A 14,128-nucleotide genomic window follows, 5' to 3' on the forward strand; every position below is an offset into this window, starting at 1 on the left:
AGAGCTGTCAAAACAGCTTAATTCTCTCTTCCAACAAAGATCTAACTTAGCAGCCTGTACAGTTCCAGCCCAACCTGTTGCTGATTTATCTGTGGTTTATTAGCAGAGGGCTTAACCTTGACATCTGCTGCTAACACCTGACAGCCGTGCAGCTCTGGAGTCCTGCTGCTGGCTGGCTGGGTCTCGTTTTCCTCACCCGTTTGCCTGTAGTTTCCTCCTGGTTGTACCTGTACCTATCATCTCCTGGAAAACCGAAGCAGTGGATTGTCTCTTCCCGTAGGTAACCCAAACAGTAGCTGATAAAGCTGTGGGGAAAGTTGCCAGAGAACACGGTTTTTGTATTCCTTTTCTCTTCAAATGCAGACCGTGGCTGGATAGAGTACTTGGAATACATTTCTTTTAAGTCAAACAAGTGAGTTTTCATAAAACTTCCCCTTGTGTTCTTTTATCTTTGACATGTAAGAGAATTTTAGGAATGGGAAAGTCCTGACCCTTTTCTCACCACTTCCTCTCTTACCACAAAAAGCGAAAGAATCTCACTGAGGCATATTTAGGCCATTCCTGTTTACTGCTAATGCTTATTAAAAGCTCCTTTCTTTTAAATACATCTGGCGGTGGTGCTCTCACCCCCACTTATTGGGGTTTGTGTGTGTAGAACAGGGACTCCCTGTGGAAGGTAAGCTTTGCTTTTTGCAGTTCATTTTCTTGCTAAAATCATTTCCATTTCTCCCTCTAGAAGATGGCTGCTTTGAGCTCTATTACCTCTGCATTCTCTTTTCAGAATTCCAAGACTTCTCAAACAGTAGAGGAGCTGCTATTTTCTCTCCTGCAGGTTCTTTTATTCATCTAGTAAATAGGGTTTGAGGTTTTTTCCTTTCTGAACTGCACGTGAGCCAACAGTAATCTTTACCCTTAGACTTCCCACCATGGCTGATGTAATCATGAGATTTTCTGACAGAGAATTGAGAAGTCAGCGTGCAAGCAGCCATAGCACCAGAACTGCAGGCATCTAGTGCTGCTTTAGTCCCTGCTTTAGTCCCTCGTGGTGCCACAACAGGTGGCAGTGCCATTCTTGGTCTCCTTTCATAGTGCCACATGCAGAACGCAGGAGCATGGGCACTTTTGCCTCTGGGTTCATTCCTCTTGCCTGGAGTGGATCCCAGTGAAGTACTTACAGCACACGAGCCTGGAAAAAGTGCTGACTGCAGTGAGCAGAATAGCTTTGTCTGAAATAAAATTTGGAGAAGTAAGAATGTTTACTGTAGAGAATAATACTTCTTGTTTTAGCAACAGCTGTTAGAAGGAGAGCGCTTGCTTGATTTGCAATTAGCGATAGCATCAACAAATTGTAATGGGGGGAAAGGTAATCTTGAGCTCCTCTTGACTATAGTAGGACTACAGTCCATGTTAACTTCCTTATGTCCACCCTGCTGTGAGGGCTGTCCATATCTTTTATCATTGACAGAGTCCTGTTAGGGCCCAGAGGAGAAAGCTGCTGCTTGTTATTGTCACAGAAGGGGCTTTCTGCCCTCCTCCTCCTTTCTTGCTGGGGAAATAGGTGGGCACAGAGAAGGCTTGCTCAGGTTTGCCATAGGTTTTCTGTAAGAGGTCGTGTTTCCTTGTTTGTTGCCTTCAGAAATGGCTGGCATTGCTGTTTTTTTTACATGGCATATTTACTTGTTGCAGCGTTCCTCAGCAATGAAAAGAATGAGCTGTGAGCTGAGCTGGTGGGCAGGCAGAGCAGTAAGGAGCAGAATGTAAGGCTTGTCTGCCGGTGTGAGTGTCTTCTGGTCTGTGTGTGCGGGGTATGGGATAGACAAGGCAAATCTTCTGGTTTGGCGATGCAAAAACAGTGACCTAAATAGAAGGAGCCCATGTGTGCAGCAAAAATAATTTGCAGCAAAGCCGTGGAGCCTTCTTGCGTTTCTGCCAGCATCATCTCTTTGGTTAGTATGTGTTTCATTGCTGGGGTCTTAGCTGCCTTTTATGTTGAACATCTCAAACAGCAAAACAAGTTATAAGTAGAGGAAGATCTTTCTGGAAGCTGGTAACACGTGACAGAGGAGTCTGTCTCTGAGTGTAGTATATGCAGATCTATAGCTCAACATGCGGTGTGCCTACTTGAAATCAGGTGTATGGTACTGAGCTTTCTCAAGTGGAAGGAAAGGCTGGATGCTGACAATGAATAGGGGTGGCAGCTGCTAAGGGACAAATCCAGTCCAGCCGTGTGTATTCTGGGAGGCTCCCAGCCCTGCTGCGCACACAGGTATAGCAGGGCTACAAATCTCCCTTTGCTTTACAGCCCCGTGCTGTACTGCTGGCAGATGAGGTACTGCTAAATCACTGAAGTATCTCATATCACAATGCACAGCCCAGGACTTCATCCTTCTTTTGGGTTCAGTTCCATTCAACTGCCATCACTCTGTGTGTTGTTACGCAGAGGTTTGCAGAGTCCTTGGGATGTTCCACTTTAAAACCAGATTTTTTGTCTTGTTGAGCTTTCAGACCTGATTTTGCTGAGCAAGTCATACACATATATAGGCGAAATCTTGAGTATCTGTGCAGCAGCTCCACAGCTTCACCATGGCTTTGCAGTCAATGTCAAGCAGCGCCTACTCTTCCTTTAGGCAGGAGAGAGCAGCACAGAACGTAACAGTACTTAATCTAGAGACATGCTCTGGTGTCACCAATGGCCCAACTGTGAATGAAATGAGGCTTTGCTCAAACATGGGTCTTCATGTTTCTCTTTAATAATTCATAAGAGTCACAACTCTTTCAGCACCTCTTCTAAAAGAGAGGTTTCAGCTTCTCTTGACCCATGCTAATTACAGGCTCCCCTTTTTTGAGGGACAGCGATGGCAACGATCGTTCAGTTAAAAAAGAAATTTAGATTTCAGATGTTCCGATGGCGAGTGAAAAAGTGTGATTGAAATATTCCCCACCTTTAAGACACAGGTAGGAAAAGTCTGGTATTAACACTGTATGATATTTAACAAAAACAAAACACAAAAGCAAACCCTCCGAATGCACGTGAAAGGTGCTCTCCTATTGCATTTTCTGTTTGCGGGAATATTTCTAACTTTGTAAATAAAACCATAGTGTGTATATGGCCTTCGGATCCACGTGTCTTCAAAGCAGCACATCCTTCTCTGTCACCGTGTTCTGCTCCTGTACCAGATCTCTGTGCAAGCTGTTTTCCATATAGGTGGCACATGCCACTGCGCAGGTGGTTGATGTGCAAAGGGAATAGTACAGCATATGCAAAAGCCATACTTCCATTTTCTTATGCTTTAATGCATTTGTGCACAGCAACAGGAAGGTAAGAATATTTATAATTTGTTGAGCTAATTGTCAAAGCATGATTTATGTCTTCATTTGAGCCTGGGCAGCTGCTTCTGTATATATGCGGCTGTGGGAGTTGTATTTTTTTTCTATCCCTAGGCAAGTTAGCAAAGAAACTGCACACTGTTCACTGACTTTCTGCCCACGTGTAGCCAAAAGCTGCATCGTGTTGTTGAAAGTAGTAAGAGTTTGCAAGGCTATGTAGATTTTTGGTTACTCTAAGTAGTAGTTATTTATGTTTGTTAGATAAATAATTCTAGCTCGGTCAGTTCAGCACCCCCATTTGCTCAGAACAGGTTAGATACATTCTTTGCAGCTTTTTCTATGCAGGTATTTTGGATTTTGGGGGGCGGGGATAAAGTCCTTTTTGCTTCTCATGTTGATGGGGGCTGTGGTATAATGGTGAAAGCAGCACAGGTCAGAAAATCCTCGTTCCACACTAGGCTTTATTTCTGCCTCTGTGTAACTGGAGACAAGTCATCTTTCCTATCGCTCACTAATTTGTGAGCACAAATCATCTTCCGTCAGCTGTCCTACAGCTTTACATCCTCCATGACTTACAAGTAGGATTTATGTCTGCTGCTAAAGGCCAGGAGATAGCAGCGTTCCGTTCTGTGGTACCGGCACAAAGCAACTGACGGGGCATTTTGCTGTGCAGAAATAGCTGTTGAGCACTGAGGATTTCTTTGCACGAGGGTTCTGTGGCCCCACAGCTCTGCCGTTAGCGGTGCAGGACCTGCAGTAACCTCCTGGCCGTGGGGAACACCCTTTGTTTGCTCTCTGTTTTCCTTTGGGTGGCTTGGAATTCTGAGAAGAGTGTATGTAATGGATAAACGCCAGGATGGGGGGAAGGAAGTAGTTTGTACTGGCAGGCAAGTACATCCTCTCTGGGTCGGCATTGCTAACATGTTTTATCCAGCAGCGGTGATATATTAGAGAGTAACAATAACCATAAGGACCAGGCTGCCTCTCAGTGGAAGCGATGGGTGCCTGAAGCATGTAATTGCACTTGAAAGGCTACATGCTGATGGCTGCAGCACAAGGAATTCAGGGAACCTATGCTGTGAGTGTGTCAGATCCACTTGCAAACTGTTGTGACAGGCTGACTGACAGTTCGAACTACAGTGCTTCAAGAATACAGAGGTGTTTGTGTAGAAACTGAAGCACTAATGAAGGAAAGGAACCTGTAAGGCTCTGTGAAGACTTCAGGGTGTAAAGCAGGTGAGATGGAGCTCGGTTGCAGCTCCACCAAGGCAGCTGCCGCAGTGCAGGATGTGGGCTTACCATTACTGCGATCCCATCAGAGCTGTGGGAATATTCAGCTTCAGCTTGGTGACTTCAGTATGTGCGTACACAGACTGGATTAGAATGACTGACCACCATTTTTGCTTTCCTCGTGTGTTACTGCAGAATTTCTTCTGTGATTTGTTCCCTGTTCGGACTTCAGGTGATAGCTCTTTCTTTCATAACCCATCCACAACATCAGTCCTCCAAACTACTGCTTGTAGGAGAGGGAATGTGATTGCTGGGGGTAAAATAAAGCTTTATTTCCTACCCTGAAAAAATACCACCAATACTACACAGGGCTTTTGCTGCTATTACTTTGCTTGTTGGTTTTTTCAGCCTATCTGTCCTGTAACTTAAGTGTGAGGAGAGGGAAGATGGCACATGCGACATCTGAAATATTTTAGGTTGACCCAGAAGGAGCGCTCAGAGTTGGGTCAAGATGAGCAGAAATTCTGGCTCTGGTTGTCACACATGCAGCCAGCCATGGGTGTCAGGCTGGTGCTGGCTGATTCTTCAGGACAAGGGCTGTACAGAAAGCAAATACTTCCTTGCTGGAAGGTATAAGTGGGCACCTAGTTCACTAGAAATGGGGTTATTCGCGTAGCCAAGGTTGCAATGTGTTGTCTTTGCATTATGGAAGTTTTGTCAGTGATTGCTTGAAGCTTTCCCTCTCTGCTTTGGGTGCTCCATCTGGAAGCTCTGGGTACATGTGGTCCCTGTCCATTTCTTGGGAGAGGTAAGAAAGAAAGTGAGAGCCATGCTGAGGAGAAGAGGGAACCAGCATCTGTTTTCAGACTGTGTCTCAGCCGTAGTGTCTGATGTGGTCCTGCGGCTCTGCTGCCTTTGCCCTCTTGCTGCTCAGGGGGTCTGCGGGGCAGCAGTTGTCCCTGGGCCCCTTGGGATTTCAGGTGGCTCTGCTCGCCTTGCCATGACCCTGCCCTTGTCTGGGCTGCCTTCTGCTGAGAGCTGCTGGACAGCGGGGGAAGGAAACCCACCAGAAAGGTGTCAGTGCTGTGCAGCAGCTGTGTGGTGAGCTGGAAGAGTGAGCAAGGTCTGTGCGCATCTGTCAGAGCCCAAGAGGCAAGGTTAAATTAACAGATCAAGTTGAGATAAGTGTTCTGTGTAAGGTCTTATCTGTGCTCAGAAGCTGGAGAAGTTGAGGAGAGCTGACTTGTAGTGCATAATAAAGCTGAACTGTGGTTTGAGTGCACGCAGTCGAGAGGTTTGCAAGGCAACATTACTGTTCCCGAGCCTTCCCCTGTAGGCCTGCCTGCCCTCTGGAAGGTGTCCTGTGATGGAGCAGGGACTTGCACTTCTGTCTCTGGTGCCAACCTGGTGAGGGCCAGTATCCAAGCTGAGTGCTCTGGAACCAAGCGTGGTAGGGTTTTGTAGGCTTCAGCTTTTAAGCCTTGCTTGTTTTAAAGATGTAAAAGTACATTTTTGTATCCAGCATGCTGAAATATGTGGAAAATCTTGTTTTGCAGAATCCATGGGGTTTGGGCGCCCACACATTGCTATTGTCTGAGTTGATGACGCTGCACATAACTGTTTTTCCCCCTCAGTGCTCTGTGTGCAGTGCTGGGCTACAGAAATTGATTCCTGTTCCCTTGATGGTTAGTTTATAGAACAAGCCTTCATTTGCTAGGCTTCTTTGGTCCTAATTAAGCAAATGCATCCAAAGTCGAAGTTGAGATTTAATAAATTAACTTAGTCTTCATTTCACTTACTGTGATACCCTTCTGAAATATGGAAATCACAGTTTTTCTTTTTGCCCTCGTTTAGTGCCACATCCCGCACTGCTGGGGTTTTTTTTGCCTTTTGCTGGATGTCTCATTGGGTGTGAGAGGCTTTGTTTCTTACTTGGGGTGGATGCCTCGCAGCACTTTGTGAGATTAAGAGTGTTTTGTTCCAGGAACCAACCTACCTTCCCTTTCTGTTCCCATTTCTGCTTCCAAGGAGAACAGCTTTTCACACCAGACACATTTGTGTTTACAGATAAAGAATTTTAAATTAGAATAAAATTGAAATCTAGGATGAGACAAAATTATTTAATCTTTTAAGCCATGTGCTCTATGGGATAGAGGGGCTCTGTCTCTTTATCCCTTTGCCTCATTTAATGGTACAAGACTAGAATCCAGCCTGCAAGACATCTAATCCACTTAATAAAAAGCCTGGACAGCATCCAGGAGTCTCTTCTGTGGCTGCAGATGTTACATTACAACTGCCCTGTGCAAAGACCCGTCAGCTTACCGAGCAGCTATTGGGCTGGCACAAAATTGGGCATGGGATTTGAGCTTTTTTGGTTCTTACGTATGTGGTGCCTGCTGTGACAGCGCAGGAAGAAGGGAGAGGTCAGTGTGGTGGCCAACGTGCCAATGTGTCTCAGCCTCTGGTCACAAAGCTTGTGTGTGATGGGTCCCAGAGGCCTCAGCACAGGGCCTGGGAGCAGTCGGTGCTGGTGGTGTCACTGCATCTCCATCAGGAACAGAAGGAAAGGGAAGCTACAATTTGTATTGCAGAAGATTCTGAAGGCACGAAGGACCTCTGTTGCCATGAGGGATGTCCTCCTGTTGGATACTAGTAGCTAAATGTGTGCTTTCCAAGGAAACAAGGCTGGCTAATAGGTAACTACTCTGAAAAGCCAAGTGTGATGGAGCGTGCTGCTCTGGTAGCACTGTGTGGCTGCAGGGCTGGTTGGGCTTCTGGCGGGCTCAGTCAGTTTCAGGCCCTAAACATTAGATAGTTTTTTAGACTTTGGATGTACAGTTCTAGATGAGGAAGCCAGTGATGCATAAATAGAAGTAAATGGTGTTGCTTTTGAGATGGACTTCTGTAATCCAAAGTGTGAACTTCTCTTTCAGGAGGCAGCTTGGAAGCCACACGACAACTTAATTAGACAGATTGAGCAGGAGTTGTTCTAAATTTGTAGTCTTTGCAAGTTACGTAGCTGCATCTACCTTCCAAGTAATTTCTCCTCTTTTGGCTGTGCCATCTCAGAGCAGTCCTGGGGTGGCCATCATGAAATGGGTGTCTCATGGGCAGTGGTGGTGGCACTTTCTAATGGCCTACGCTTGTTCCTCTGAAACAACATGCAAAAATGTAACTGGTAATTAATACTCTTTTTTTTTTTAATGTGCCAGGGAATCATAGCTTTAGTTTTGATCACTGTCCATGTGTAATTTACAGCTGCAAAATGCATCACGTTGGCTTATTCTCATGTTTTGCCTTTTGAAGGAGTCACTAAGCTTGGTGTGCGGTTTATAGAGGCTTCCGGGGTTCTAGTGCACAGATGTGAGACATTGTTTGGAGTCACAGCTTAATGGCAAGGTTCCAGGTCTCTCCATGGCGTTTTGAAGCTGTGGCTGCTGCCGAGGGCATCAGCATCTGGTGAGTGGCTGCGGTGCTTTAACTCCAGTTTTGCATCTGAATGTGGCAGGCTGGTGCCTCTGGTGTGGAGACAGGAGGGGGTGAGTTCCTTCTTGGGAGCAGGACTGTGTGGAGGGCAGCTGGCTTTAGGACTGTTGGCCGCTTCACCAGTGATGCCAGAGTCAGAGCTGGAAGAGCAGCTCAAGGTTGCATCTTGCAGCACCTCCTTCCTTGGGAGAAAGCTCTGGTTCTGTCTGTCACGGCAGTGGCTGAGAGCTGCTGGGTAAAGACAGGAAAGGAGCTAGCATAGCAGGCCACATTTTCATTTCCCCCCATTTTTTTCTTTGTGATATTAATTTGCAAAAGGACGCTGATGACAGATGAGGAGCCTTTATTTGGAGAGCTCACTGTGCATGAGCTCAGAATAGATACAGATTAATTCAGGATTTGATAATATCATGGTTCAGACAGCCAAGCACGATGTCACACAGCCTCCCCACGTTGCCCCTGGCCGGACACCGCACACTGTGGGGCTGCCTGCCGGTTTGCTCCATGCTGGGGCTGCACCACCAGCCCTGCGACACACTTTTCTTTAAGGTGTAAATTAAGAGGTTGCACTGCCTTTATAGCTTCAAGTATATATTCAAGCTTCTCAAACTTTCAAGTGCTGAGGAGAAAGGCTGCTGTGTGCCTTAGTGCTTATTTGCTCTTTGTAGGTATCAGCGTTCCTCTGTTGACGGTGTGAGCATCATAGTTCCACCATCTGTGCACCTGAAGCAGGTGATGTGAACTTTATCTCCTAGACAAACCCTGAAAGCTGGGGCCGTTCTGCACCTGCCGCCTTCTCAGAAGTTGTTCACACGTTTGCTGCATCTTCAAAATACAGAAGTTGCTTTGTATCCAAAACGTAGCCTTAAAAAGCAAAACAAGTAAGAAAACCCTGGTCTTGTTTATTTATATTATAATCAGAAGGGATGAAATGTAATAGCTCAGCAGTAACGCACGTGCTGTCGCATGGAGGTTCAGTCTTCAGCTTGTGAGGAGGTGTGTGTGGGTGGTGGAGCAGGCTCAGAGCTGAGGGGCAGGCTGTGTAGTGCCTGGAGGTTCTCCGAGGGCAGTGTGCTGACTGAGAATGGGAGCTGGAATTGGGATTCCAAATAATTGGTTTACTCGCTTAAATTTGCTAAAACTGTGTTTCCCTGTTTCCTGTTACTAATCTACATGCGATTGTTTTACCCTGCAGTGAACGCGGATATTTACAAAGAGCGAGGCAGGCACCATCGATCGTTTGTGTCCGTGTAGCAGAGTGTGGGGTGGTGAGGCTGTGTGAAGGCCTGTGCTTGGCTTTCGAGGCAGAGAGATGATCCTGGAGCTTCACCTCGTTAATCCAGCTTCCAAACCCGCTGTTATGTCTGAGGTGAAAATGAGTTGGACTCCGAATGGGTGTGTGTTTGTTGGCTTGGCAGCTGCCAGGCCCCAGCTCCGCAGGCAAGCATAGCAGAGCAGCGAGTTGGTCACAGGTTGGGAGCAGACAGGCTGCACAGGCTGGTTTGTGCAGAGCCTGCTCACACCGTGTGCCACTTGGCAGGGCAGCAACCCACTGGAAACCGAAAGTTTTTAATCTGTGGATTCATTGCTGTTAAAATGGAGAGGAATATGCACTCTGAAAAATAATGTAAAGAAAAAAAACACACACAAAACAGTACAAAAAACCCAACTGTGTAAGATCAGGCACCTGAGAGATCTGAGCCATGTGAGCTTTGCACTCTAAAGCAACACACTTGTTTTGAATGCATAAGGTGTGTCTGCCCAGCCCTGCTGGCCTGAGCCCCAGCAAGCTGTGCCCAGAGCCTGAGCTTGAGAGCTGTGTGCTGTAATGCTCTGCCCTGCTGTGGCTGGGGAACCTGGTTTAGGCTTTGGGTGGGCTTTGTTGCAGGGCACTGGGAGGAGGCATTCCTGGGCTCTGGGATGGTAGGATGCGTGGTGTAAGGCTGCCAGGCTACGTGTCTGCCTAAAGCAGTCAGGGCGGTAAAGGAAATAATATCCAACAAATCTCTTTGGGTATTCTGCAGCTTGAAATTCTATTGAGAAAAGCTTTAAGAAAAGATTTTCCTATGTAGTCGTGTTGAGTTTGTTTTGCTCAAGATCCTTTGCTGTGATAACTCCCTGAAAAATGAAGCTGAGTCTGCCCTTGTTGCTTGTTCTGAATAATGGAAGAACTTGGGCTTTGTTTAATCCAGCTCGTTCTGCAAACTTCATTTGTATTTGGTTTAAGGAAACCGAGTCATCAACCCTACATGCTGCACATTCCATGTTTGGCCCTGTAAATAGATGCTGTGCGGATTCAATAGCTCTGACTGCGCTTCTGAAATAATCACAGTGTCTCACTTTGTTCCTTTTTTAACCAAGCAAAGTTGGACTACGGCTTCTTACAAAAAGCATAATTCTGAGGTGGAGAGGTCTTGTAGAAGTTGGTCAGTTTAGCTGCATATGTATTAAACATAATGATGATAGGTTTTTCAGCAGCTTGTGTTTTGAAAAACTACGCAGAGGCCTCTGGTGGGAAGAAATGGAGGAGTTGTGCTGCGTTGGATGCCAAAGTGAAGACGCAGAAGTGGAGGGATCTCAGCCCGTGTGCCCTTGCTGTGCCTGTTCAAATGACTGCTTTTTGGAAATTCCCCAGCCTCCCTACGACTGTCAGCTGGTGGCAGTGAAGGAAGAGCAATCTTTGACTTCTTTCAGAGGCTTGAAGTGCAGGCAGTGCTGCACTGGGGTGGGAGACTGCAGTGGTGCTGCAGATGCAGGCTGGCATAGGTGGTCCTGGGGCCGCTCCCAGGCCTCCTGCAGCAGCTCCAGGGGGAGCGTGTCATCCCTTGGGGCTTACTTTGCTGCCGGCTGCATCTCAGCATCTTGTGTGATCACACTGAGTGATACCTGGACGGCACAGAGATGCATTTTGATTGCAGGCAGGCAGAATCTATGACGGTTAAGGGAGACTGGCAAAGAAAACCCCAAACTATCCTGAAATGCAGAGCTTCATCTAACAATGTGCTTCATCCTACAAGTAGCTTTATCCACATGCCATCTTTATTTTCTTATCAACTCTCTGTTGCAGTCAGTGCTGTGCCATCACTCAGCAGCACGGCTAATTTGGCAGACGTGTCAACGTGTGACATCATTCTTCCCAGCACCTCTAGGTCTGTTTTAAACATTGGTGGTGACTCGGCTGGACTTGCCAGAGCTGTGGAATTTCATTGATTGTGACCAACAGGAAATGCTGAAGGAGGAAGCTTTAATACAAAGCTCTCAGCAAGGTGTTGCTTGATGGGTTCCTTGTCTGATGTTAACGCAGACAGCATGGTATAGGACCCAGTACAGAAGGCTGCACTGCAAGGAGGTCTTTCCAAATTAATTAACTGTAAAATGAGGAAAAAGTAATGTTCATCTCAAATTAATGGCAGCGCAGAACTGATGGCATTTATTTTTTAGGGGCCATTAAAGAACCTCGATAGCATTCCAACAGTCAGATAGAGAACGGTGCCGGTGGGGCGGGAGGATGGGGTTGTAATGAAAGCTTCCCACGTTGTGCTGGTTGTACTGGTTGTGCACAGTGCAGAGAGGACAAAGGCTAAAAAAAATCAAAGTCTTATCAGAAGTACTTTAACTTCAGCAGTACTTTGCCTTCAGTGCTCAAGTAATTATTTTTATCCTTCAATAGGTGCATCTGCGTGCTATTGTGCCAACGCTGCTGCTTCTCTTGTTAATTACACTCTTTTATGCTTGCTTCACAGGACTGATCTAGCAGCTTGTAATAATTAATGCCGTTCTAATCAAACATGGTAAGAGGAAAAACTAGCTCCCTCCACCCCAAAAGCAAAACCCAGCACGAGCAATTGGATGCCAGAGCGCAGGCTGTGTGTGTGTCTGTGTAGGTCCGAAATGTAACTTGGGCATCACAAGCATGTAAGGATGCCTGGGTGCTGTTAAATGTAAGGATACCTTGTTACAAACAAGTACTGGTATGCTTTACTGCTCTCTGAGCAAAGGGCTGTTGGGAATCCCTCCTGCCAGCTGTGTCAGCAGCCCTAACTCAAGTCTGTGACTCTTTCCAATGCCAGACACTAAGTGTAAGTCTTCTGTAGTTTTCTGCTATCAAAATCGAATCGTAAGCTTGGTGGAAAAATATGCATCTTTCCTGGCCAATGTTTTCTGTTTCTGCTGAAAACAAACTTGCGAAACAAAGCTAACAGCAGACTAATACCTTTTATGTCCTTCTCTCACAAATGGTATTTGGAGAGTTCTGTAATCAAAATACCGTGCCAAATATTTCCTGTAATGGTCAAACTGAATCCCAGGAGACCTTGATTCTTGCTCAGCCACCACTGCACTCAGTAAAATTTGTGGCATATAAGGTGAGGGTCTGATGGCATAGTTCTTCCCAGTCTGTGCCACGTATTCAGTAGTTTGTTAAATAGTTGTGGGTATGGAGAAGTGTAGACCTAGTGTTGCTTTTTACTTTTTTCTCAGTTGTTTTAATGGGAGAATTGAAGATAGCAGAATTGTAGCTTCCACCTGGCAGGAAAAGCAGGCGTGCTTCTACGTTATAGATGTTGTGTTAGTCTATCATGTTTAATCCCTTCTATTTACTTAATTTTAGGGCTATGACAAAGCTCTTTCCTCAGCCACGTGCTTTGAAATCATAACATTCTCTGTTGTTTTGCTGAGTAACTTTCACTTATCGCTTGTAGATAATACAGTAAATATTGCCATAAGTATCCTGTCTTGTGCTGTGAAGCACACAGAAAAGTGCTGGAGCTCAGTAAAGGACTATCATCCAGCCAGCAGGCTTGAAGGAAAGAAAAATGCTGCTTGTGCAGGATATAGATGTTATTTTTTATAGCTGACTGTTGGTATTTGTTCAGCTTGCAACACAGTGGGGTTTGTATTTGGAACAATTGCTGAGTTTACAAGGTATGCTTAGAGAAAAAATACCGCATCCGATCTTCAGCCCCCTTTGGAAGGAGCTTTATTTGCTTGTCCGGGTGGTTAATGAGCAGCCCAGGTTTATGATGTGAGGGAGGGGAGACGTCTGCAGAATCGAATATTACTGAACTGCTTTTAAATGAGCAAAGGGAATCATTTGGTTTTGGCCATTTTCTAGCACTGAGGCATTGCTAGTAACCTTCAGCGCAGATTTCCTTCTTAAGATAGGAGCTGGGCCTTTTCTGTTGTGGGTGCATTGACGCAGAAGAGTAATGAACAGATTCTGGATGACAGTGTCATTCATGGCTTCTTTTGTAAGGCAGTCCCATGAAGATACTCCTAACTGGGTGCATTTGTGATTTTCTTGGGGGAAACTGCTTAAGAAAAATGGCTGTGTTTATTTTGGTTAAGCATGTGATGTTCAACAGGGAAGCTCATCCTTCGGGATATTTTCTACTCCTCCCTCCTTTCCCCATTCCTTCTGGCCAGTTTTCCTGTCTCCATGCTGTGGTTACTCTCCTCTCTTTATTTTGGCAAAGTACCTCTGGAAGTGGATTTCTCAGGTACTTTGAGCCGGGCGGTGTGCTCAGTACTTAACAAAATGAATACACAGCAGAAAAGGCCTTGGGGAGTGAGGGGTGCTGCTGCTCTCCTATCAGCATGGCTCCATCTTCTCTAGCTTGTGTGAATGGAGTCTCTAGCTTGCTTTTCCACCTTGGTGTATGTATTGTTTTGTATTCCCGGCAGAAGAAGTCCTTCAGAATCGGGAAGTAAATCCAATCCTGGTGTCAACTGTGTGTATGCAACAGCTCCCACCCCAGAGCTGCACTGTGGCACCAGCTGGCTCTGACAGCCCATAAGAAGCAAAGCCGTGGCACAGATTGACATGATCTGGAAGAATCGGATACAGTGTAAGGCCCGTTACCAGCCTGGTGCACGTGCTGGCGTAGCAGGACAGGGCTGCCCGTGTTTTACTGCCTATCTCTGGTTGTCTTATATCCAGATCTTTTTTGGATTCCTGCACTGGTGCTTATCAACACTTGCCAATTGTTTAGCGCTTAAGTTTTGCAGCAGAATAAGAGTGGTGCATCTACATACAGCCTCTTCTTCTTCTTCTTCTTTTTTTAATTTTCTTTTTGAGGCATTTGGC

The 14,128-nt window shown here is 46.0% G+C and overlaps 1 protein-coding gene across 15 annotated transcripts in view; it reads left to right on the forward strand.

The window, feature by feature from the left end:
- The window catches only part of EHBP1 (EH domain binding protein 1), a 195,532-nt gene that overhangs the window by 8,228 nt on the left and 173,176 nt on the right, over positions 1–14,128 (forward strand). The window lies entirely within an intron of this gene.

Source organism: Gallus gallus, chromosome 3 (assembly GCF_016699485.2).
Source record: "Gallus gallus isolate bGalGal1 chromosome 3, bGalGal1.mat.broiler.GRCg7b, whole genome shotgun sequence".
NCBI classification, from domain to species: Eukaryota; Metazoa; Chordata; class Aves; order Galliformes; family Phasianidae; genus Gallus; species Gallus gallus.